This window comes from Pogonomyrmex barbatus, unplaced genomic scaffold (assembly GCF_055798465.1).
Source record: "Pogonomyrmex barbatus isolate J1 unplaced genomic scaffold, ASM5579846v1 scaffold6, whole genome shotgun sequence".
NCBI classification, from domain to species: Eukaryota; Metazoa; Arthropoda; class Insecta; order Hymenoptera; family Formicidae; genus Pogonomyrmex; species Pogonomyrmex barbatus.
In genome coordinates this window covers 3,742,679-3,769,442 of record NW_028297160.1, presented here as the reverse complement: position 1 = coordinate 3,769,442, position 26,764 = coordinate 3,742,679, and the positions used below count along the sequence as shown (strand labels likewise).

General features: G+C 36.5%; 1 protein-coding gene across 2 annotated transcripts in view; it reads left to right on the top strand.

Moving 5' to 3' along the window:
- The window catches only part of klu (zinc finger protein klumpfuss), a 67,805-nt gene that overhangs the window by 33,509 nt on the left and 7,532 nt on the right, over positions 1-26,764 (top strand). The gene's annotated exons all lie outside the window — the stretch shown is intronic.

The window sequence follows — 26,764 nt, the reverse complement described above, 5'->3', positions numbered from 1 at the left end:
AATAGTTTAAAGATTTCCTATCTAATATAAAATTAACAAAAAATTAGTGGAAATGTTATATGTCAAATGAAAAATAAATATAATTATCATAGCTAATTTTATAACAAAATTTATCCATATCTCTCTATATTGTCCTATGATAATATTATTACCCATTATTCTTTATGTTCATTATCCGTTTATTGAAATTACGAATCACCTGCTGCGTTATCGAAATGATTTAATTGGAAATATAGTAATGTATTTTGTATCGCGTATATTTTTCTTAGAATTAATTTATTATCTACGTGGCTATTTAAATGCTATTTCGTATATACTATTAAAAGAATGCATTAATACAAAATGTTCTGAGGTCAATCATTTCTCTAACAAACTTTTATGAATTTCTTCACATCAAAATTTTTATGATGCAATTTTAAGGAAATTTTTCCTACTTATCATTTTTTTAGTTTGTATAAAATTTTTTGAATAAAAGAATATTATTGTATCTCATATAGGTATCTATCTTAGATATCATTTTACATCATCAGATGTGCTATTATCATCTTTTTATTCATTGGTGGTTATACTATTATTATTTCAGTTTCGCTTGACTACATAGAAAAGTTGGATAAAAATATGGGACGCCAGGTATCTTCTTCGAAAAAGTAACTACTGATTCGATACTGGTTACGAATCCAGACATTTCGAGCTGTAGTGATTAATTTTAATTGGCCTATCTGTCCTGCCATCAAACTGTATACTTTCAACCTTTTTCAATTTCTACTTTAAAAAGATGTCTTTATCGATCATGATTTATGTATGGCCATTTTTGAGCGGATTCGAATATATAAAGATTCGCGAAGATATAGCGAACGGATGGAGATTATCGACGTGATAAAATATTTTCTGTCGTCTATTCTGTCCGCAGCTGCGACAACATTATAAATGTAATCGAGATCTTACTCGGCTTACATAACTTTTCTCATGTTTCTATTTATTATGGATAAACGACTATTAATTTCATTACATCAATTATATATGTGAGTCAGTTAGAATGACATTCTGTTTTTTATATTTATCATATTTCTTTTTATATTTTTTGGGAACACGTATGAGAGATATTATTCTGATTAGTTTTCTATTCTAACTTGGATTTTGCCCTTTGCTAAGTTTAATTGGTTTCCAGTATTTTAGCTACCTGCTCGCTACCAAAAAAGACAATACTCCGCTTTGGAATTGTTCGATGCAGATGGTTGAACTGGGACATTCAAAGTCTTGTCTCGATTTATTTGAACTCTTGAAAGAGAAAGCGCTGCTTAAAAATTTTCTCTCTAATTTGTTGGTGATCAATTTTCAGCAATTTAAAATCATCACCACTTACACGGCTAGCTTTGTTACGCTCGATTAAACGGATCGTTCTTTTTAAAAGTGGAACATTTCTATCTAATTAAACAAGTTTATAATCTATTTTTTTTGTCGAAATTTGTTTTTTATTAGCATAGATACGTGTAAGTAATATTAATTTATTATCACATTATTAAATTACGCTTTTATTTATTATATTACAGTATCCGAATAATATTGCCGAGAAAAATATTTACAATTAACAACTATCCTCACACGTTCAATGTGAGCATGTTACTTAATAGATATTGAAAGTACATATTGGTTATTGATAAAATCCATGTGGATAAGATATCTATTACTAATAGTAGTAACAAGGGAACCGAACATTTTTCGGTCGCTTCCTCTGCCAATATCTAAATACAGATTTATCATCTTCGGTTACGAGAAAAACGGACGAGAAACCGTCTTCTGCGCTTCCGGACGTCTTCTGCCGACCACGTACTTCCTTGATAAGATCGCTCCTTCTCGCATAGTATTAAACTCTAATCTGCGAGGGGAAGCGGCTAACCAATGCGGAAGTCGATTGCTACACGATGCTTTCAAAATTGTGTTATGGAAAGAAATTAAATACTGAGAATATATATATATATATATATATATATATATATATATATATATATATATATATCACATTTCACAATCCATGTTATTAAGTCATTTTAAATTAATCGATCAAACTTAATTATTATTTGGTTAGAAATTAAATAATAATTAATTGATTTTTTTTATTATGATTAATGTTTTTAATGCATACTTAATACATATTTAAAATTTATCTTAATAAGTGTAATAATTGTAATCTTAATGTGCGAGATTTTATTGCGATTTCCATCGCACAATTCGAAAACTACTGTTTATTATTTTTGTTCAGCAGACTGGTTAGTTGTACAGATTAATACGATTATTGATAGTAATAATTTTTTATTTTCCAAGTTATTTTGGCTTCTCAATTAGCGAACATTATATCTGCGGAAATAGATTTGTGCAAATTATAAAATTAAAGTAAATTATTACTATACAATAATATGTAATAATTTTTTAAATATTATATTTTTTATCACTAAATAATTATTATACATTAATATAAAATATTATATATTAATTATAAAGAAAAGAACAGAGTGCTGATTCTTCACAAGCTGGAAAATTTTTGCTACGTAATGAGTTTCTTATCTTTACTTACTCGTAGCGTTGGAGTGCTAAAGTACGAAACAGAAAATATTAATACGCGGAAAATAAATACCCTATAAATAACCTATAAATAACCTATGAAATACAGATACTTATCAAGTATTTTTGCTATCATTAAAAAATAAATATTACATTGCAAAATACGATTCAAAATGACAAAGTTAAATAATAATGCCGTAAAAAATGCATTATTTAAAAAATAAATCTTATATTAATTATATATCTTTATATATAACTATCATCTTCAAAATACTTAAGATAAATTTCGAGTTTTATCTGGAAAATTAACGATCGTCATTATACTTAATGTGACAGATAATTATGTCACTATCTTGAGACATGAGACATAGTTCATTTTTTTCTTTCTCGACTTGATATTGAACAAAAACATTTTATTTTTACACACATGACATTTTTCTCTGTTTATTATCTAAGCTGATATTACTGCTATACAATCTTAATATTTAATAAATATTATATATCAATTTGTTTCATAGTTAGATAATTAATGTCAAATTGCATTTATAACAACAATTGCATAATTTAAACATTGTTCAATTTACATAACTCACATAAAGTTCTCGTTTGTGGGATGCTTTATCAGTAAAATTCAGCATAAGAGAAGTTCTTCGTATTTTTGAAACTGCTCATAGTCAGGGCGCGACATTTATTGTAGCGCAACGAAGTCAAAGTTACAAGAAGCCTATTCTAGGTTTAATGCGACTACAGTTTTATGACCGGCTGGGAGATCGACGTCTTCTTGCGAAAATAGAACGTCATTTAGGACATTGTCGCAGCTCTCCATGCGTGCGAGGAACAAGGACGTAAGGCGGGACAAACGAAGACAACCGCAGGAAAAAGAGAGAAAGCCGTCGGCGTGAAGAGTGGCAGCAAGTGATTTAGAAAACGGTGTCCGCCAACGCGCAAAAACGCGTACGCAATTTTAGAGCTGAAGCTCGCCCCACACACTGTGTCTCGCACCGAGTAGGATGATGAACCCTAATAGCTCACGAAGATAAATCATGTAGAAATAACTTATAATTATAATAAATATTTCTTTAGTGACCCGTCTGCCTCTATGTCGCATATTTTTTTAGTGCTTTGTTTATATATAATAATTGGAAATATTAGTTACTATACTTTATTTATTTTATTTTTTTATTATAGATTAATATAAATATTTTAGATCAGTTATTTCTATTTATTCTGTTAAGATGTACAATTGACTTTAAATTTCACGCGTCGGTGTGCCGTGAAGGCGGTGACTTCTAAAATGAAAAGATCGTCTTTTGTTTGTCATGAAATCCCGACGAAGTGAGTGGCTCATTTGCAATTTTATTCATTCGAAAACAGTCTTGTAAGAGATCCCGAGAATGCTGTGGAAACTCTAGGCATTCACACATATCATTAACCTTTCTCTATCAACCCAAGTTTTTTGTATCATTGGAAGGTAGACACCGATAGAAATGAAAAATTATCTAAGAATCTCGGAGAAAGATTTCATCTTGAAAAAAAAAACTCGAATATCAGAAATATAATAAGAAATTATTATACACAGAAGCAAAAAAAATTGCGCAAAAAAAATTTTATTTCTCCTCTCAGACGATTCGTTATCTTGGAAAACTTAGAAGAGAAATCTGCCAAATTATCGTTCTCGCGGCTCCTCTTCTTCTTTCCTCGGCACTTATTTCCATTAATTCTGAAGCGATGAGTCCGAGGAGGAAGTCCTTCGGGAGGACGATGTCGACGGCGTGGCATCGCGTGGGGCCGCCATTACGTGGGCAAGCGGAACAGCTGTAATATCTCGCGGGGCCTCCGCGGAAGGCCGTAACGCAATAATGTGTCGACTTTATGCGACAATTATCGCAAAGGCTCATGGCGCGGAAAGACGGCGAAACCGCCGGCGAGATCCCATTAACCGGCCATGGCGGGCGCCCCAGCGTGTGGCACCTGTCCGGTCTCTTTCCTCTTTTTCCCCTCTTCACCCTCCTGCGTACTTTACCTGTGACTCCGTCTTTGTACAGACCGCCGTTAGGGCTTCTTTTCTTTCAGGATCTGGACTCTCCTTTGCGCATACCATCGTTAGGACTCGTTTTCTTTCAGAATCCTTTTCCGAAGTCTCCTATTAGGATGCTTACCGTGACATTTCAGAGGCCTCCCACTAACAGCGATAAATATTTTACTCTGGTTTCCTATCTTCGATTTATACTGAATTAGGCAGATATTTTATTCGAATAAATATCTATATAACTGAAGAAAAACTTCGAAACATTAGAATTAAATACAGACAACTCTAAATGACGAATAATCTTATAATACAGGCATTGGAAAACTAAAATTTTTTAAATATTCTGAACTGTGTAGAATTTTCCACAAAATTTGAATATTTTTTTTTATAATACTGTATTTTTAATGACAAAAAAAAGAATATTAAAAACATCATCTTTCATAGAAATGTAAATGAACTGTGAACATTTCGGCACTTTGTACATGTGTGGTATCTTGTTAGTAGACGTTAGTAGATAAGATGAAGTGATATTATGAAGATAGCAAAAACATTATCTTTAACTCGATTCGTACAAAACAAACCGGCTGTTAATTGAGCCAGTAATCAAATGGTACGTATTAGTCATCATCTTTTAAAAGTATCGCCACGTAAAATCAGACGTACCGGACGTAATAATTGTGACTACCGCGCAAGTTATTCGATCCCGTGTTTGTGCGACAGACCATATCAAACTGATAATTATCAACCTCGATTGCAGATCGGAGATAGCGGGTGCTGCTCGCAAAACTGCGCGAAATCTCGATAGCTTTAACGGCGTTACGACTTCGCGAAGTTCTTCTTACAACGAGTTCTTGCGCGCACGAGCTCTTCTTTCTCGGAAAGTTGATTCTTCAAGAGTTAACGTGAACGGACGGAATATGGAGTAAAGAAAAGAGCAAAGAGCAAAGTTGACATGACAGAGTAGACGTTATAAAGTGGGCAAGGTCACATTTGTTATAATTTATATGTCTTATTGCAAGAGTTATTTTATGTTTATAATAATTATTGTATTATTAACAGCAGTTTTCTGCTAATAGAAAAACCATTGCAATAATATTTTTTATTTCAGATGGGAAAACATATTATAATTATAATTTTATTATAACGTTAAAATAATATGACGGTTTTTTTTAATATACAAATACCTTTATAATAGTTTGATAGCATGCAAAAAATATCGTGATAGTTATTTTATTTTGCAAAAATCATGCTGATGCAAGTTTACGACAAATTTCTTTCTTACAACAGATAAAACATATCAAAGATAATTATCTCGACTCATCGAATCAGAGCTAATCAGCTGTTGTTCAAATACTTGACACGTAAAATGGCAACAAACTCATCACTCGCAATCATACATCGTGGTAATTTAATGTCATAATGTATTCGTCTCAATTCGCAGAGAAATACACGTGTGCACAATGCAATAAAGACTTGTCAAATCTTTATTGCATATTGTACTTTGAATTTCTCGCAGCAAGTAGTGTACGCTTTTAAAGCTTCTTCCTTATTATTTCATATTGATAAGTAATTGGTAAGTAACCGACAAATTAAGCAATAATCTGAATCATGAACGAAATAAAAAAACAAACATACTTCTATAATTCTAGTGGAAAAGGAATGTTTAAGAAAAAAAAGCCTAATATTTTCCTAATAATACCCAGTCTTGCTACCATTTGCATGTATGAACTGCAGCATTTTAATGCTTACATTCGCAAGATCACGACTCAACCAGAATTTATGGAGAGACCAAACTTAGAAAGCCAAACCCGCGAAAGTGGAGCGAACGCCAAGTTAAGAAATACAATTCTTTCATCGATTAGAACACAATTGGAATCCGTGTACACAGGAAGAAGGGAGGGGGGAGGAGAATTAAAAAAACGGCGTTATAAATAGGATCGTAAAATAAATGCCATATAATAAAAGTTCCAAGAAAAATCTTTAACGTAACTTCTTTGGAATGAATACAATGTACCCCATTCGTCGTTGATTTCGAGAAAGTTAGCGAACAACTCTATACGTTGTAGTATGCAGCCATTAGATCTTATAACAAGTTCCCGTGCGCGATACGCTGCAAATTCTGCTGGAATTCCCGGCGATTGCATCGGAGATGAAAGTGGTACGTTTTACCTCGTAATAAATCGTTGATATTAACGAGGCGCAGGCGAGATGAAAGTCGGTGAATCCAGACCGTTAATCGATCGGTTCATTTTAGTAAAAGTGTATCGAGCAAGTGGCGGCAGGAGACGCGGAAAAAAAGCCTGTTTGTCACGCCACTGGCGCATTCGTCAAAGTCCTCGTAATTATTTTTGAACGAGGCGACACACGGCCGGCTTAAAGTATGCAGTCAATTCTGTAATCTTCGCCGACGATGTGGGCCAAACGTAATTAAAAATGTGTCGTCATTATTAACGATTGCTTGATCTTTTTCCTCGAGTCGGAGGAACACAAAAGTCTGAGTGAAAAGGGGAAAAACCGATTTAAGCAGGTTAATAAACGTTAATTAAATTGGCGAACTGTAAAATATCGCAATCGAAAAGTGCATTTATCTCTATTAAGCTGGAAACCTCATCACGGCAAATCAAGTTCGTATTTATCGAGAAGTTTAGTGCTAATTATGTGCTGTTGATCTAAATTTGTTGACCGATGGTCCAAATTCTGCTACTGATGGTTCTAGTTTAATAATGGTGGCGCATTTTTTAAAATTGTATACCTGGACGTATTTTAATTAATTTGTTTTTCTTTCGAGTTTTATCTTATGTATTCTGGCTTCGATAAAAAATTTATTCACGATAATTACCTGTCGTGTATTTAAAGAACGTTAACGATGATATTCCGATGATAAATATGGAATTAAAGATCGTGATGTTTAATTTTAAATAATAATTATCACTATTGAAACGTACGCTAATGTAATTAATGAATTCGACGTTCGTTTTCGATCGATGAGTCTTCTTTCGAAGAGAGTATTTCCAGTTTTCTATTAACTCGTAACGTACTGATCTTTTCGTGTGATCACCAATTTCTACATCATAAATTATATACCAACAGATAATTTTATTTTAATTAAAGGACATTAATGAAAACTAAATTTTCGTTCTTATTTAGTTTTTGTTAGTCTATTTCATTTTATTAAATGGATCTAGTTTTGATGCTTGCTCTTTTTATTACTTTTAAATGAAATTGTATCTTACTTTCACTTTTTTAGATTTATTACAGTATTACTCACAAAAGCGTGTACATGAGAATATATGATGCGTAAACGTACACGAATGTATCAGTATCAAGCCTAACTCTGTATGCTAAGCTTAAATGACTGTACGGATCAGTCATCTCTGCGAGATCCAGAATGACGGTGTCTTAGCGTGCCTTGAAATGCTCTTTTAAGACAGCAGCTCCAAGACAGCATTTTTCTTTCCGCATTGTTAAATCGTAGATGCAGCTCGGAATTTCATGTGGCATCTGACAGGTTAGCAATTCTCGATGTGGCTAATTTTTTTTCTTTATCTCTATTTTTCTTCTATCTCGCTCGTTTGCATTGACCTCGGCGAAGCGCGAAAGAAAATCACTGCGAAACATCTTTATATAGTGGCAATCAAACCGCGTTTCCTCACGGAGAAACTCACGCCCGAGTGGAAGGATCGGTTAATCCGTTGCTGTATCGATGAAGATATCGATGAAGCCGTAAAACGAAAAGTCTGTGAAAACGGAGAATGCGGCCAGTTGTCCATAGATTTAGCAGAAAACGGTAACATAAGTCAGTTTTCATTATGCATCCTATTAAAATTTGCAAATAAATACATAAATACCATTAGTGATAAAATGAAACCAGAAGAAAATTTATGTATTCGACGCTCTTTAGGGATTAAAGTTTGTATTGTTATATAATAAAGTAATATACATTTGAATATTTAATTATCTATTTCTAATTATCTTTCTTTATTTATTGATATTAATATATTAATTATCAAATTCCAAATGAGATTTTGCATATATAATTACGAAGCATTCGTTTAATATTTATTAAAAAGCTAGATTCTACAATAAAAGAGGAGTAATATTACCTCGAACATTTAATTTTCTTCCATGTTATTTGTTTTCTTAAATTAAATGAACCAATTTCCATTCTGTATATTTACGAGAAATATTTCTATGAGTGAAAAAGAAACGAAAACAATAGAAATAAAAGACACAACTACTTCGATTACCAATGTCATTGCGTGCAATATTCTTATCTCATTTATATTATGCATAAATTGTAATACTGAATCTTAATTTACAAAATGTGTAAAAAATTTTCAATGAAAAATGTAAATTCCAGAATTTCATGCTGCTTGCAATATATATATACTTTCTTTATAGAAATTAAAATTTATTTTAATTATTAAAAAATAAATTAAAACTTATAAAAAAATACAAACTTTTTAATTTTAAAAAGTGCAAATTTTTCACTAGAAATAGTATACATTATTATAAATCTGTCCAAAATATGAAAATAGTACATCGTATTTGCATTGATATCGTCAAGAAGATACGAAATGATTTACGCGAGTACGATAAATTTTATTCAAGCTCGTCATTAATTATCCATTACACATTGTATATTTCCTTTTTGTTTCCAGCACATACATTATTTCCTCATTAACTCATTTTCAAGTAATCCCACCTGACACACCTGTTCCGAGTGCATGTTACTAATATTTATCATTACACCTTACAATGAATGTAATTACCAATTTAAGAAAATTCGCGATTAAAACATTTAGAATCAATTTATCAGCTAACGTCATTTCATGTATTATTTATACATTTGCGGATATGGTAACAATTTTATTTATAGATTTATTTATAGATTTTCCTTGCCCTCGATAATTTTCGCTTCGAGGAATGCTTTACTTGCGGAATTTTATTTGCTGGTTTGACAACGGCTGCGGAAACATAATAGTGATACCCGCGAAAAATCGAGGCTGTTCATAACGAGCTGCGGTGACGTAGTGCAAAGTCCGGTCGGTCATGCGAGGATCACTTAGGGCGGTAATGACGATCGGTCGGCCAGATGGTGGCCGTGATAAAAACTCGTCTTCACCACAGCCATAGTCACCATATAATACCTTCCGTCCATCCATCGTAACGCGTCTTCCCCCTTCTCTTTCCTCCCTCGCGGATCATTTACCTTTCCGTTCTATCTGTCGAGCTATTTTCCAGTGCCGCCAATCTCTCGCATCTGCTGGTCTGCTAGTTATCTTTAAAAACACTCTTCATAATATTTCCGGATTATGCCTACTGCATATAAAAGATTCACGTTTATTAATTAGAGATAGTGATAATTTAGATCTATTACAACTTGAATGAATTTGGATATTCTATTGGATAATGGACGAGATATATAAAGAAGAAGAATATTTTTCTATAAAATATGAGATATAATCTCTATAATTGTAAAATTGATATAATGATTGTACTTTTTAATCATGTTGGATCACAAGGTATTTTGCTGAAATTACTTGCTAAAAATAAAATTTATAATCTAAGGTATAAGGTTTCATATAACAAAAAAATTCAGAGTGGAGTTCATTTCATTTTGGAGTGACATTGTACTTACTCGAAATACAACAAAGATTGAAGTGAATGTTTTATTCTCTTTTCTGATAAAAGAAAAGTATCGGTATCATAGTCGAAAACGAAACCACATGAGAACCACTGCGATACGGTTAATCGACACTTCATCCGACAGGATCGTTTTTGTCGCGTCTGCGAAACGGGACCGTTAATTTCTCGCTCCACGCCGTGAGATTTAATTTCGTAATTTTACGAGCGGCACGTAAGAGATGGGCGCCTCTTTCCTTTGACAAGAGAGATCGTGCCGATCCACATCAAAGTACATACATACGATGAATCAAAGATGTGCTTGCTTACAGCCGACGACAACGACCGACCAGAGCGCCCACGCTGGGTGAATCGGGTGTCGAATCGAGATCACTTCAGATTGATTTACAGCCGAGATGCGTTCTTTATCGATCTGCCTGTTCGCGCTCGCGTGATCGTCCTAGATCATTTCGCGAGCGTTCACAGCCACCGTTGCTCGAGAGTTGCTCCCTCGATCTTTTGATACGATATCACGTATCACATTCGCGCGCGAGAGATCAAACACTTACTTACTTGCGCCCTTATCTATTTAAGTATTCTCATTCAGCATTACGTATTTTAGAATTAATTAAAAATCAATTTTCATCAAATTTATAATAGCCGGAATTTAATTTACTGATCCTGATTTAACAATCTTATTGATATTTTAATACTGAATTGATCGCTATTCTTCATATGATGATTTCAAGTATTTGAAACATAAACATATTTTTTTAGCAAAAATAATATCTCATTTCCGTCAGTGCCGATCGTATCTCCGTAACACCGAATCCTTTTTTCTTATAGATAGAGCCGTCAGATCTCGCAATTGGTTCTCTTTTCCAATCGCGTTCGGCGAACCGGTGAGTGGCAATGCTGCTCGGGCAGTCGATTCGTTGAAAGACAGAGAGGCAAGGCGCGGAGAAAAGATCGGCCGGTCGTATCGATACATCAACGAGAGGAGAGGAGCACACCTCGCGCTCGCGCTCGATGACTTGGCTCGATCTGCCATCTAGATACCGTGCGCGATATCGCTGTGAGGAACTCTGAAAATCCGCGGGCGGACTCTCGTCGTGGCCGAGCTATATAATTTCAAAAGGCTCTCTCCCGGCGTCTACGGCGGGTGATTTATGTAGGACGCGTCGCGGCATATAGAAACTGCCGCGGAGATGGCGAGGGCGAGGTGGAGCCGCCGCGCCGCGCCTCGCAAGATCGCACTCCGGATAATCCTGTAAACTGCAGTATATTCCGCCTTTACGATCCACCGGCATTTCTCTCACGCCTGACATCGCTTCGCATTTTAATACCATCTCGACGAAATCGCGCGAAATTTCTCACCGCGCATTCTGACTAACGAACAGCGGACTCTTCGCGGACCCATCGCGAGAATGTGATCGTGAATCTGATGAATGTGAAGATACATAAAAATATTATTGTACAGTTGTATGCAGTTGTATTCTAGTTTTTCTTATGGAAGACATACATAATAATATGTGTATATTTTTCTACTATGCAATTGAAGATTAGGTATACATTTATCGTAAAGACAAAAAATGTTTGATATGTAAAATGAAAAATTCGAAGTCTATTTGAAGCGATTATTTAGTTTTAAATGTGATGATGATGCTTGTCATATAATGAAATATAATACAGATGAGGAAGAGAGTATTGTATGTAATATCATTAAGCTCATATAACGCATCACAGCATGACTACACACGAAGAAGGTCTCTCTTTTGGTTCTTTTTTAAACTCTTTTTTTTTTTTTTATTTGATATGCATACATATGCGAATTATTTCACTGTTGAAAAAAAATTCTTTGATAAACAGAATTAAGTTTTTAACAAAACTTAAATACTTTAAAAAAATGTTTATTATTATAGCAATTTAATTACTTTTAGAAACATTGACAAAATCTTTTCTTTAGGTTTAATTATTTTTCATATAAATCAAGAGGATGAAACTTTAGTATCGAAACGCTTGTTATATTGAAAATAAAAAATTCATATGATAAAAAAGATAATTCGAAAAAAATGTTCGTCAACGAAGCAACTTTTTCTGGTAGTAATCAAACGCATATTTTGTATATCCAGACACGTGCGTCATTTTCTGCTCGGCATCTGTAATTTCACCGTCTCGCTACGACGCGCACGCGAATGTGGAACCCGTGAAAACAACCCGCCCTCCATTCTCTTTTTTCCTCGTCCGCCACGTTATCGGTCTTGCTCGCCCGCCGCATGGATCTCGTTCTTGCATAATATACGTGGCCAGTCGCGATTTTGTGCCTTTGTCGTAGAGAACATTAATAAACGCTCGATAAGGCGTTCGGATAACGTATAGGCCACTCGTTTCGATATAGTGATATCAGGTTTCCGTAAAGCATTTCGACGCACCCGTTCCGCCGGTCAGTTCAAGTCACGCGCAAAATCTGATCATAATTTATCATTTCCGCACGTACTTAAAACGATTGGAATGTGAAATAATGTTAGCTACAATGTTACACACTCCTTTTCTCATTCGCACAAAAATACTTCTACTAATTTAACTACTAAACTGATATGAAAATATATCTCTTGGTATTACACGTTCTATAAATGCAAGTGTTATGTTACATCAGAAAGAATAGCGAAAGAAAAATTCTTATCATTTTAGCCTAGCGTTTCTTATTTTTAACGAACATTTCCATTAGCCAATCATTGAATCTCTATTTCTCAGAGTCATTGAATCTCTATTTCTTTTCTGTGATAAAGGTGATTATAATTTCTGATGCAAAAATAACATCGGGCAAGTCGGAGTTTCGATGCGATCGCTCGCTCGCAGGAATGCGGCGATCAAACACGGGAAGTGCGTACGCGGCGTGTGCGTGATGTTTCGACGAAAGAAAAAACCGCGCCGCGTCGCGAATTCGTATAATAAGCAAACCTCGCGTTTACGCTACGTAATGACCGAGTAGTCAGTCGGCAAGGCGCGCCTTCTCGCAGGAAGGAAAACCGATAAACACGAGCGATCGGTATGCAACGCCCCGATCGGCGTGTCCGGCCGACTTTTTTCCAATTTTCGTGCCAACGCTACCGGTCGCGTTCCCGAATGGCGATTGTGGTCGTTAGATCGGCACCTGGCTCGCAAGACGGCCGCCTCTAATTATAATGATCACCGTGCGCGGATACCGTTTGCATGGTCGTAGAGACGGTAGCGAAAAAAAGAGGCGGTTGCGGGCGGCTCGCATGCCGACGGGCTCATGAGTGGTTCTAATTTCTATCTTGGGCTTGCGAGCGCGCGCGTTTCTCTGTTTCCGCCGGCTTCGAGGTTCCTCGGCACCATTAGAGCCACGGCAATCGACTGCCGACACGTTAATTAATTGCATTCGCCGCCCATTCAGGCAGTTTTAATTGGTGACTCCGATCTTGCACGGTGCGTGCACTTGACTCTGCCTTCGCAACGTCGAAAGAATACTTCTGTCAGCGCAGAGAGAAAGATATTTAAACTAGAACGCGCGCGCGCGCGCGCGCGAGAGAGAAAGAGAGAGAGAGAGAGAGAGAGAGAGAGACAGGCTAGCAATTTAAATTTACTTTATAGAGATAAAATAAAAGTATACATAAAATTTATTGTTGAAATTAGAATATTCTTTCTTGTGACTTTCTTCTCTTAAATGACGTATTTATTCAAAATTAATAAATCTATATAGATTTATCGTTGAAAAGTAGTTGAATTGTTAAAAAGATTTTTATCCGTGAATTTGTTACGACTTGAACAATTATAAATGGGAATGATAAATCTTTCGATTTATTCATATCACGAATTTCTTATGCCTTGTATCGTGACAGAAAACACATTGCGAAAGCAGAAGCGAATGATAATTGATAAGTGATATTCAATTCCATGAAAAAAGAAACGAATATTTTGAGCTGCAAAACGATGTCAAATTTGATAGTTTCGATATTATCATAAATTTTTATAATTAATTAAATTTTTATATATTAATTTACTAATTATACCTATATTTTTTGGTAATCAATTATCACACAAAGCATAATTTTAATAATTATAATTATCTAACGAGAGCATTTGAAAGTAACGTGTGAAATTGTCGATAAATGTTGTTGAATCACATTAATATGCAAGAGTAGAGAACTAAAACTTACATTGCGGTTTGTTTGAAACCGAAGTAAAATTCGTTATGTGCTTCCATCCAAGGCTTGACAAACAATCAATTATTTATATTTGTAGATGTTGCGCACAAATAATTCATATTATTGTGCTAACGATAGACCATTAATATGAGGGCCACGAATAATGTTCAAGCGAGAACAAGGCAGGAACTCTCGCGCTCGGCACGCGACGTTCATTAAAGGCCCCAGGGTCGGTTGCTGCCGAGCGGGGCCTTTTTTTACCGGAGATCTCGGACCCGCGGTATCTCGAGCCGGTGCGATATCGCGCCTCTTTTCCGAGCCGTTATTCGTCGGCGTCTCGTCGGGGGTGGTTAATTTACGTGTCGGCTAATTTACGCCGGCCACTCATCATCATGCACCGACTTATTACTAGTCTCTTTCTTCTCATTCTCGTCCATCCTCCTTCTCCCGTTTCTATCTCCCTTTTCTATCTCTTTATCTCTCTCTCTCTCTCTCTCTCTCTCTCTCTCTCTCTCTCTCTCTCTCTCTTTCTCATATTCACGCGAATCCCCTCGCGATCGTGTCTATGGCGCGGGTGGAAATACTCCCTGACAGTTAAGACGAAGTACGCACGTCCCTCTCTTCATCATCGCTGACTACGCGCTCGTGTACCGTGACGATATTGCATGCCACATGCGACCAAATTGTCAGTGCAGCCGCGATTTCTCGCCTCGCAGCACAACGCGACTTTGTGAGACAGACGTATTTCAAGAGATTGTTAAGTCCAAGATGAATATTTAGAATCAAATGTTTAGATTCAAACATTAAAGACTTCTTTATGTATAAAGATGAAATCCTTTTTTTTTTACACTTCTTTTCACAGAATTCAATTGATCATCACATAAAATTTATAATTTTTGCATTTTATAAGCTATATTTTACTTGTACTTGTATCTTTATTCGATATACAAAATATTTAAAAATAATTTTTTTTGTCGATGTACTTCATTTCAATATACAATTTGAAATAATAAAATGCTAATAAACACAAGGAGTGTCATAGCGTGTTAAATTATGTGTTTAAAAAGCGCGTCATAGCATTTCTCGATTTGCGTCTTATACGGGAAGTTCACGCGTATAATAAGAATTATAGCGGAAACCCATTTGCCAGCGACCACATATCCGGTAGTCTGTAATTCAACTCTCCGCGAAAATGAGTCACCTCGGGCCCTTGGTCATTCCTTTTCTTCATGTTTCTTTATAATTCGGTACCATAACAACATAGAATCACCATGCATCATTTTAGGTACAATAATATTTATCTATCATTTTCCTAATTAATTTACATAACGAGTACATAAAATGTAAATTAATATTTTTATAATGATTAAAGATAAAATCATTAAACTTTAAAATTACGTCATACTCATCTTTTTCTGTTGATAAAACATATAAAACTGATATAGATAACCCAGTTATTTGATATTGAGTAAGTGGATTTCGAGTAAATTGAAACGTTTATTATCAGCTTTCTTTAAATATTCTTTAACCTACTTCTTTTGGATAAGAATGTTTTTCTTGGATTTATAAACAATGGTATTACATATAATTTTGAGTAGAAAGAGAACCACAGCTTCCGATCGTGGACTAACATCAACGAGTTCGAGATACGGAAATCGAGCGCAACTGAAAAGGAGCAAGCACCTTTAGATCCGAGACGCAGACTGCCGTTTTACGTGATCGCGTGCAAACTGCCGCGCGGGACGGAATAGCGCAGGTAGAAGGGAACGAGGGAGATCGGTGATATTTGCATACGGGAGATCGCGAGTCCGCTGCGAATGTTTACGATATCCGCATAATGAGGGCGTGGGTGTTTCTATTAAGGCATACGGCCTATACCTGCCAGCCAAAGAGGCCCGACCTATCCGAGGCTGATCTCTCTTCGCAAACTTACGTTTCGCACACAACTTACATTCACGCACATGCAAGCATGTACACAAGCGCACACGCGCGTGTTGTAGTAGCGGCCACATCTCGGAGAACCTTATGCCGTTAACACCGAGAACTTAGAATTGCCCATGCATCGCTCCGTGAAATCCTCTTCCAAGTGCCACTGGTTCCTCAGATTCTTCCTCTTTCTCTGTATCTAATCTTGTTGAAAAGACTTTTTAACGAACGAACGCTCGCACATTAAATGACTGAATCGCTCGAAATCCCGAGATCAGCGTGATCGATCTGTCAGGATTTTCCTGTACTCTTTGTACAATTTATCGACATATTTAAAAATTATGTATTGTACGTTGGAAAAAATGTGGATTAGTAAACTCCGTTTTACTCCCTCATCTCATTTTTTTAAATGAAAAATAGTATATTATAAACTTATAGTAATTAAATATTTGCCAATAAATAAAATGTATAGATATTATATATCATAAAAAACTAAATTTTTAATTTTTTTATAAATATTTACGAATAAGAGATATTACCGGAAATAGTAGCTATATTTGCACATTAGTTTTTATAACAAAATTCTCTTCATAAAAATACAAAAAAGTCGTTTTTAATATAAAATAATTTTATCAAAGTATATATTTACAATTGCTTTACATTAAATGAAATGTAGATAATTTACATAATTCAAGATTGATTATACAATGCATAAAATATTTATTTAATAAAAATGCTTTTAAAATGAAAGTTTGAAGAAATATAAATAGCAAAGAATGATTTTGACAAATTTTATGATGAGATTATGTTGAAAATATTTTTAAAAAATTTTTAGATTCATTGATATATTATCTCGCGAAATAATTTTCCATGCTTTTTATTATCCATGAATGAATCTTATCTGTATTGTTTTTCTGTGAATCCGAGCATTGTAAATGAGTCTCGAGATTTCGCGTGCCTGATTTCCATGTAAATTATTGCTCGGACAATTGTCGATTTCGCGTCGATTACGCTTCGCGTAAAATATGTTCAACGAGCAAAGATCTCAAGAGACTACTAGGAGATGTCTCTGTCGTTTGGCGAATGCAGTTGCGTGCAACTACGCGAAACGACAAAACGAGACAAGCCTAAGGAATCGCCCACGCCTTGTACGCTGTCGCCTGCCAGCCTCGAATTAACCCGCAATTACGCGATAACGTCCGCTATACGAATGCCGTGGTTGGGACAGACTGTAACAGCCTTTACAACCGCGTGCGTTTACGCATCACGGTACACAAGGCAGACTTATCAATGTTAGAAGATCTATTAATTTAATGTAATTTAATGTAACTGAAAAATTATATTTTAAAGTCATATTTAAAAAATATTTTTAGAAAGTGTTATTTTAATATCAGATTGAGATTATTTTAACGCAGCTTTTTATAAAATTAAGTATTAAACATTAAAGTATTGAAACATTATTAATTTATTTATATTTAAAAATAAAAGTTTCATAAATTATTGTAACACAGAAAAAATTGCGCTATGTTATATTTCAGAAATATGTGAAGTGATCGATTACTTTTAAATGTTTTATCCTATTTAATTACTTGCATACTGTGCTTCAAAAAAATTTTATGAAAAATCATGCGAATCGATTCATGTATTATCTCATAAAATACAGTTATATCGCTCTTTCGAATTATCAATTATTTTCGCGTTTGATCACACGCCGCTTATCATCTTATCGATGATAAGCGCGCTAACGGTCTTAATTTACTATTCAAAATTATCTCATAAACGATGTTACAACTCTTAACACATCAAAAAAGGCGGGTCGATCGTTGGCTCGTAAACTTTTCCTCCTTATCGCTTTTATCAGATATTATCATTAAAGCTAAAGTTAGCTAATTACAGTGATAACTTAAACTAATTAAACGCTAACTTACCTATACACTTTGTCAGTTGATAATAATTGCATCCTGCTTGCGAACAACATTTACGGTCGCGAAAGTATTATCATGACTTTTATTCTTCTTGTTCAATTTCTCGCGAATTTCCTGTTCGTTATTATTGCATTTTTCCTGCTTAACTGCAGGCCTTCGTGACCGCATATGGCCGCATACTGCGCTACATTTCGGAGCCTGCTGCAGTTCTGCTGCACTGCAGTACCATGACTCTTTCGATGCGGCATCAGAGACAGTTTCGCATGCACACAACACATGCCTTGCATCTAAAATGTTTTGGATCGAACTACGCTCCGAGAAAAGCATTTGAGGTAGAATTTATTATCAAAAGACGAAAGTTTTGCCGGTTTAGAAGACCGGTAAAGACACACACACAGAGGGAGAGAGAGAGAGAGAGAGAGAGAGAGAAACTCATCAATTGTTTTAAAATTTTATTCTTTATAAACTATATAACTATATTTATTTTGTATAAACAATATAAACATAATATATCATATGTTATGTTGTAAATATTAATAATAAATATTTTAAAGTACTGTATCACCCTTGTTACTTGAAATTTAATTACGAATTTAATTTAATACGATTGCATTTTTTCTCTTACTGAATCTGTTTTATGAAATAAAAATTATTGGACTTGTTTTAACAGAAGGAGGATTAAATAGTCTTTACGTATTGTAACTTACAATTTTCATCATACGTTTTGTTTTCAATCACATCGTCATGCAGCAACAGTCAGGATTTATATTGATGTAATCACACAGTGATACTTTCTCGTGATTGTTACAAGGATATTCAAGTACGTGGCGTTTAAAAGCAAAAGATCTCGGTGCAGGTTACGCGTGTTTTTACGCGCATGCTCGTAAAGAATCAATGTTCTTTGATTTTACGTGCGGGTGATACTAAATTTTTATTATTGTTCACCGTCTCGTTACTCTCACATTGCATTCTATTCCCGGATCATTTTATGTAATTCAGGTAGCAAGTTGCGCTTTCGATATTTACGAGCCGCGGTGCGTACCGTAATGACACGTAATAAATCGCGGCCACTGTTATAAACGATGCTGTTCCTATTGCGTTGTCAAAGGTACGAGTTCGCGGAACACTTTAGCGTCGTGACGCAAGGGAATCGATTGCGGACAACATGGACAACGGGCAGGAGCAAATGTTAAATGAATTGACTATTTATTTACCGATCCGGACGTCAACGCCATCGTCTCATTGTCGTCATCGCATATGTATATTCTAAATTATCGCAGTGCACGCGCCCACGAGCTCGGCTATTTCCATTTTATTAGAGATCATTCGAATGATCATCGTCGCAATAACTTATGTATCTATCTAGTTGTGCGCAATTTAATTTTGTAAATTTGTAATTTACATCTTCACAATTTACTCAGTCGGAATACAGTTTCATCTCGCTCAACAAATTACTCTGCTTTGCAACAAGTTAAATCTACTGCGATTTATCGTGGAACTCTATTTTTAAAAATAAAATTATTCTTCAAAAACGAGAGATTTAGTTTTACTTTGAAATTTTACTTTTTTAAAATGATACATTTTATATGTATATTAAATGTATCATAGATATTAAAAATATATTATAGTGTGTAATGTGATTATAGTAGTATTTTTGATATTCTTCTTGAAAAATCCGTCATTTAGGTCGAGTGTGAAGGAATCCTTGTATGCACGTAGCTTTTTCAGGTGTGCCGCGGCTCTCTTTGGTTTTCGTCGAGAGAGCGTTAGGTCGTTAATGATTACCAGCCAGTTTTACGCTGGCCCGTAAGGCGCCGACGTACACGTTGCATCTCTCTTTCTCTCTTTCGCGTTGCGGTGGTGTGGCGTGCAAGGTGCAAACTGTAAAAAGCCAACGACGTCGACCGACGAACGACGGCAAGCAAAGTCGCGCGAGAGTTTAATTACCGGTGCGCCTCTCTTTCTCTCTCTTTCTCCCGGCACTCGGAGAGATCTTGGAACCTCGGGACCGACCGACTGACTAACGACTCGACGATCTTCGCGACCGCGAAGATCCTTCGACGGATAACGATAATTTCAGGAGCGTATTTTCAGACTGCCTCGTTTGGCTCTCCTCCCTTCGATCGTCGCCGTCTCTCTCTCTCTCTCTCTTCCACGAACGGGTTGGCGCGGCAATGGGAATGGAGAGAAATAATATCGTCTCATGGGAATGGGTTGGCTTTCGCGGCGGCATCTAGATATATCTAGAGTCTGCACCTCTAAATGAAACGAGGAGATATCGAGCGTTTACGCATCACCGTAATAGGACGCGCGAGTTTCGTGGCGGCGGCCAGGTGAAGACGCATCACGCCACCATGCCACGCATGGTGGAATGAAATGCGACCGGCGCCGGGAAAACGCGACCGAATGAGAGGCCGGAATAATCGGATTATGCGCCCGTCGAAACGAACTTGCCTTAATGTCGACGGAACAGCGTGACATCGCGATACGTTTCGGTTGACTAAAAGATCCCAGAGTGTGATGAGCATTTCGAAACTATGACAGGTGCATGACGGAAGTTTATCACATTTCTAATATCTTTCTTAAAATTTCATAAAGATATATCATTCAGAATGTTATTATTTGAAATCATAAAAATAAATAGATTTTAATCTATTTATTTTAATTAATATTCATGTTAAAGATAAAAAATTTAATTTTCAAAAATTTTTTATTTATCCTAAAGTTTATCAATTTTCAAAAATCTATGAGTACTAAAAAATGATTTATCTATGGGAAGAAAATAAACTTTTCATAAAATTGCGATATATATATCTCCGGTATATCGAATTAATCTATATATAGTGACAGAGAAACAATTGAATTCAAAATCCTAATAAAGAATTAATCAGCGAAAAAAATGATAGATAGGTATGTTTTTTTTTCTTTTCAACTTATATACCAGATCTATGTGCATTAAAATAAAAAAAATACGGAATTAATGCCTTATTCAATAATGCATGATTCTGGATATCGCCGTTCCAGCGTAAACAAATGGAGAAAACAGGGCGTTATCGTACCGGTGAATTGTCCCGAAGACGGTGTGATTCAGCGAATTCTAGTCCGTCCCCTTATAGAGACGAGAGCGATCGATTACACGCCAATCGGATCGATAGATCGCGCTAACTAGATCGCAAGAGCCGAGGACGACGATGCTCTGTACCTGCCTATGAGCGCCAAGTCCCGCCTCGTTGTCGCGGACGCAAAAACCGTATCTCAGGATGACATCTTTTCGTGGAAGTTATTTAATGAAAGAGATTCTTGGCGACACTGCCCGAGTGCTCTCTATAAAGCGAAATTACGAAGGGCGTGTCACTTGTAAAGCCGTGTCCCGAATAAAAATTTCAGATTTCAGATCTTTTAAAATTTGATTAATGATATACAAAAAAAAAATGCCTTTTAGCCATCTCTCGCGTACGATATTATAACAGCATAATGAAATACATTATCGAATGTTTGAGAGAATTTTATAACTGGAGGATCTTATATCTATATTTTTTTGTATCATTGAATTGATTGCTTTTCTTTCGATCAAGAACCAGAATATGTATGACGAGCCTATCTTGTTTCCGTCAAGAAGTAGAATCAAAGCCGCCATCGAGCGTAATCTTGCTTACACTTTATATGCGTCGCGTCGCATATACGCGACACAAAAAAAGAGACGTGGCGGCGTGTTAGCATCTTTGTCAAAGGAAAAGATGAACCGACGAGGATCGAGGAATACGCCGAGAAAGATGAACGATCGCGCGCGCGCCTCGTTTCGTCCCGTAAAATTTTAAATCAGCTCTAGTTGGCCTGTCAGTCGTGCCGCGAATGCGCGCACACCATATCCATGCGCGGCGCGCAAATTGCCACGCATTTAATTACTGTCCAATATCCAGCAGGGGGCCATTAATCACCTTCTCGATAACCCGTAATTTTCCGCTGACGATAAAATCTGTCGCGCGACGGACGCTCACTCGAGCTCGCAACTTCTTTGCATCGCGCGGAGACCGCGTCAGGGGAAATGCTTGGTGGAAAGGAGAAAGATGAAGAAAAACGACAAAACTTAAACGGAGAAAGGAGGAACTTAAACTAAGACGGAGAAAGGAGGAAAGAGAGAGAGAGAGAGAGAGAGAGAGGAAGAGAGAAAGATGGAAGAAGGAAGGGAAAAAAGAAACAGAATGAGGAAAGTGGCGTGCTTCTACAACCCGTTCCGCGGAAAAGTACATGCGTGGCGAACGAGTCCTTTGGCGTGGGCTTGATACACGTTGTCAGTCTCCTAGACGAGCCACCGGTCGGTGCTTCAGATAGGCCTAATGGTTAACGAGCGCTCGTTCGTTGAGACAGATCGTCGACCTTCGATCGCCGACCGTCTCGATTCCGCTGATTCTTTTTGCGAACCTCGCCCTCTCGCGGGAAGATACGCTCCGATACGTCTCAGCTTCACTACCTCGTAGCCTATATAGATACCAACCATCGGCTTCCCTTCGGTAGCCCGTCTGGTTTTTTGGTAGCAGTTCGCCAGAGTCCTACCGCCACCGCGGCGAGCCTGTCTGCCCTAAGGCCGCTCTTCCTTTCCGAAGCAGGAACGCCGGATGGACAGCTAATAGCGATGGGCGCGAGTCACGTTCACATTTATGACACATTTCAATTACATTGATTTTTACATATCTTCTCATGTAGATTATATTGTCGAATTTCATTTTTTTTTTATTTATAATATAATTTTTTTTAGATTATATAACTCTCAATATCTCATTTAATGACGAATAGTCATTTAGGCAAATGAAAATGATTCATCGAATATCAAATCATATTAAAAATTTGATTACATCAACCGAACGATTACGAAATACAAACTTCTTGGTAATCAGTTTTTTTTAACGATGAAACAAATGATGCGAAACCTTTATAAAAAATTTCAAAATAAAATTTATTTTTGAATGACATTTTTGATTTACACCTATATCATGAAATAGTCAAGAAAAATGTTATAATAACAAAATAAATATCAAAAATATATATTTTCGGAGAAAATATTCTCGTGCGTATCTAGTTAGTATTTAAGAAATAACGAATATGATATCTCGCGCGTTATTCATACCCATCACTGCTGTGGCGGCCAGTATATGGGCAGATCGTGCGGGAGAGAAAGATCAAGCGCTCCACCCACGCCCACGTCTCAACCTGTTCTGTTTCTCCCATCGAGCCACGGTTACAGGTGCCTGCCTGAGGGCATTCCTGCTGGAATTCTTCACCGATGATCCTCGCTCCGTTTTCTTGCAAACTCATATCCTCGACTCATCACATGTGTATCGAATCGTAGATACCAACATCTTTTCTGCAATCTCTCGATGCGAATATTTTGCCTATATTCGAATTTGCAGCGTATCTTCCTCTCTTTATAAAGGAAAATTGAATTTTATTGATATTTTTCTGCATATTTTTAAGAAAGAATCAACGCTTTCTTATATTTGCGTATTTCAAAATTTTCCTCTCATTAAACATGAGAACTTTCCATCTAACTTTTTTGAATATTATATCGAATAAAATTATTTTTGATAATTTTATTAGCTCAGGATAATAATTTCATTAAAAGTGAGACAAGAATAAAAAGAAATAATGAAATATCGGTGGAATCTCTACAAGGGTACTCTTCAGTTTTGATTCCTCGGTCCTCTATCCGAAGGGAGAGAGGAAAAAATCAAAGCGATGGGAAGGTAGCGAGTAAGTACGCCCACACCGTCCTCTTTGGGGGACCTGTTCTTGACATTTACGTTCTGATATCTTTTCATTCCGTTTACGAGTCCCCTTTACGTTTTACGACCGATCATCGAGGCCCTTTCTCTCTGCGAATGAAGGCGGAGAAGGGTAGGGCATGTGGCGGCGCCGAGAATAAAAGAATGACCACTGTGGCGAAGAAGAAAGGACCGAAGTACCCTGAGAATCATCAAATAGGATTCACTGCGGATCTTCTCTGATTGAAACAACGTATATTATAAAATGGACGTTCAGCTCTAGGAGATCCATTATATATTCTCTTTGGATCGATGCGATTTTTTTGTAAAGGTCGTTCGCAGAAGTATCGATTAATGAATCGATAACACAAATATAACTTTTTGTTCAGAAAACATCTAAAAACCAAATACTTTACTCGAGAACAACCTCCCGCTACGAATCTGCGTTCTATTCCGCGATGCCACTACATGTCTCGCAAAAGGGTCATGTCTAACTAAAATCTAACAAAAACAATTACTAGCCGGCATATTAATAGTCATCCTCTTTAAGAGAACAGCACAAAAAGACTTTCGAACGTAAAGTAGACTTTTTACATAACAAAGACGCCACGGCGACGAGTCCTTATTCTAGAATCCCGAGAATGCTCCGGTGGTGCAAAGTTGAAGGACGCACGTGGATTGTAACAGATCGCGGATTAAGTCACTTAAGCAACGTCATTTAAGCGGCTGTCGAAGTCCGTCTCTTGTTGCGAACGGGGGCTGCGGCCAGGAATTCGCGTGCTTCTCTCTGCGAAACGGATTTCTCGGTATTCATCGGAGGTAAGCGGGGCCGGCCGCGAAGATCGGTCTCGAAACGGCGCTCTACGCACGTACGCGTCGGTATGCAGTACTCCGGAGCTGCTGGAAAACCGTTGGACAGCTCTCCGCATCCGCGTCCGCGACGCGACGCACGGCGTTTTTCCGGGAAGCCGAGCGGAATCTCTATTCTACGACCGTGATCGGCGCTATCAAGACCGAAGGCGGACCTGCAATCAAGATTATACACGCACACACGCCGCCGATCCAAGATACCGTCGCACCGGGTGTCACTGTACGTACTGGTTTTGAGAGACGCGTCACAGTTCGATTTTTCGTATTTACCGGTTTCCGCGAGAGAAAAAGACTTCAAAAAGTGTTCTCGCTTTAAATCTCCCCGTTCCCTTTTTAGTTTTATCCAATAAACGATTCTCCTACAGAGAAAATTAATCGATCATTTTAATCTGATAAAAACTCGAAACTCTTAACGCCATTGGCTAACGAAGATGGCGTGAAGTCTTAAAATTCATACAATTAATTATTACTGATATGAGATCAGATAACACATCGCAAATAATTATCATGCTTAATCTCTAGGATTTCATTGGCTTTCTACCTGCAGCTAACTAAGCTAAGCTGCAGATAATTGAGTCTTTAATCTCAAGTTAAAGTGTCGCACATAAGCAACGAAAATTCACGCGTATCATAAAAAAAAACTCGCAGTATTAAACGCCAGTCATCGGTTGTCCGCTCGTTGATTCATGCGTTCATTCGTGCTCGTACGCGATTTAAATTTTAAATATTCAGCGGATATTTCTCTCGAGTTACATCGCGCGATCTTATGACGAAGTGCCGTTGTCACGCCGAACAAGACGAACAGTGTGGTCCATTGGTGGATTAAAATAAATATTGAGAAATTCCCACGTGACTGTTTCTTCATAGATCCGTTTCGTGGGAATTGGGACTCCACCAAAAATTCTATATTTAAAAAAAAATATAGAAAACCAAAAGAAAACAACATATTTGCCTATCACTTCACGAATTGTCAAAGAGACAGCTTTCTCCGCTTTGAAAACGTGACAGTATTTAGTAGATATTTGTAATAATTAAACCATGACGAATCTCTTCCGTTTCAAGTTAATTTCCTCAGTAACGATCGTGTTTGTCATTAATAAGTGATGATGCCGTCTGTTTACTAAGTGGGCAAGATTCTTTTATCGGGAACGTTAAGAAAAAAGTTCCGTTAGTCATGGCGTAACCGAAACGGCGCTGCATCGAGATAATCGATATGGGATCGAGCGCGATCTCATCGAGAGGCGATCGTCTCCCGGCTCTTAATGGCGACCGCGGCGCTAATGACAAATGGTCGATTGATATCGCGGCGCAAAAACGCTACGAATATTCTAATCACGTCTCGTTACGATGACTTGGCGCTTTTTCATCGTCTCCCATTCTCGAGAAGGCCTCGATTACCATTCGTTCCGAGACAAGCCTCGTATAGTCCACACCTGTTAGTCCTGCACGTCGATACCTGTTCTTTTGGAATTGGTAAAATAACAAGATTATATGTAAACGATTGCTTATACCGATGTTTTATCGCTCTCACGATTAACATCGTGATAATGTTGATATGTGTAAACGTTTTGTAGTGATACTTAAGATTAATTTTCAGGCTTTTTTATTTTTGACGTTACTCGTATTAACCTATTTGTTTTTAGTTTCATACGGATCATATTATATAATAATAACGAGATCGATAAGAAACATTTTATTTTGTTACATGTAACTTTGTATTTTGTCATGAAATGATATTCGATGTATAATAAATCCTAAGTTTTTGCTGTTGCTATTCGTCATTTATAATCGACACATTAAGTTTTGTAATATTTCTTATTAGTTTATTAAATTTAAATATAACATTTCTTGTTAGTTTATTAAATTTTGCGCTTATGATAGCAAAAATATGCAATTACTTTT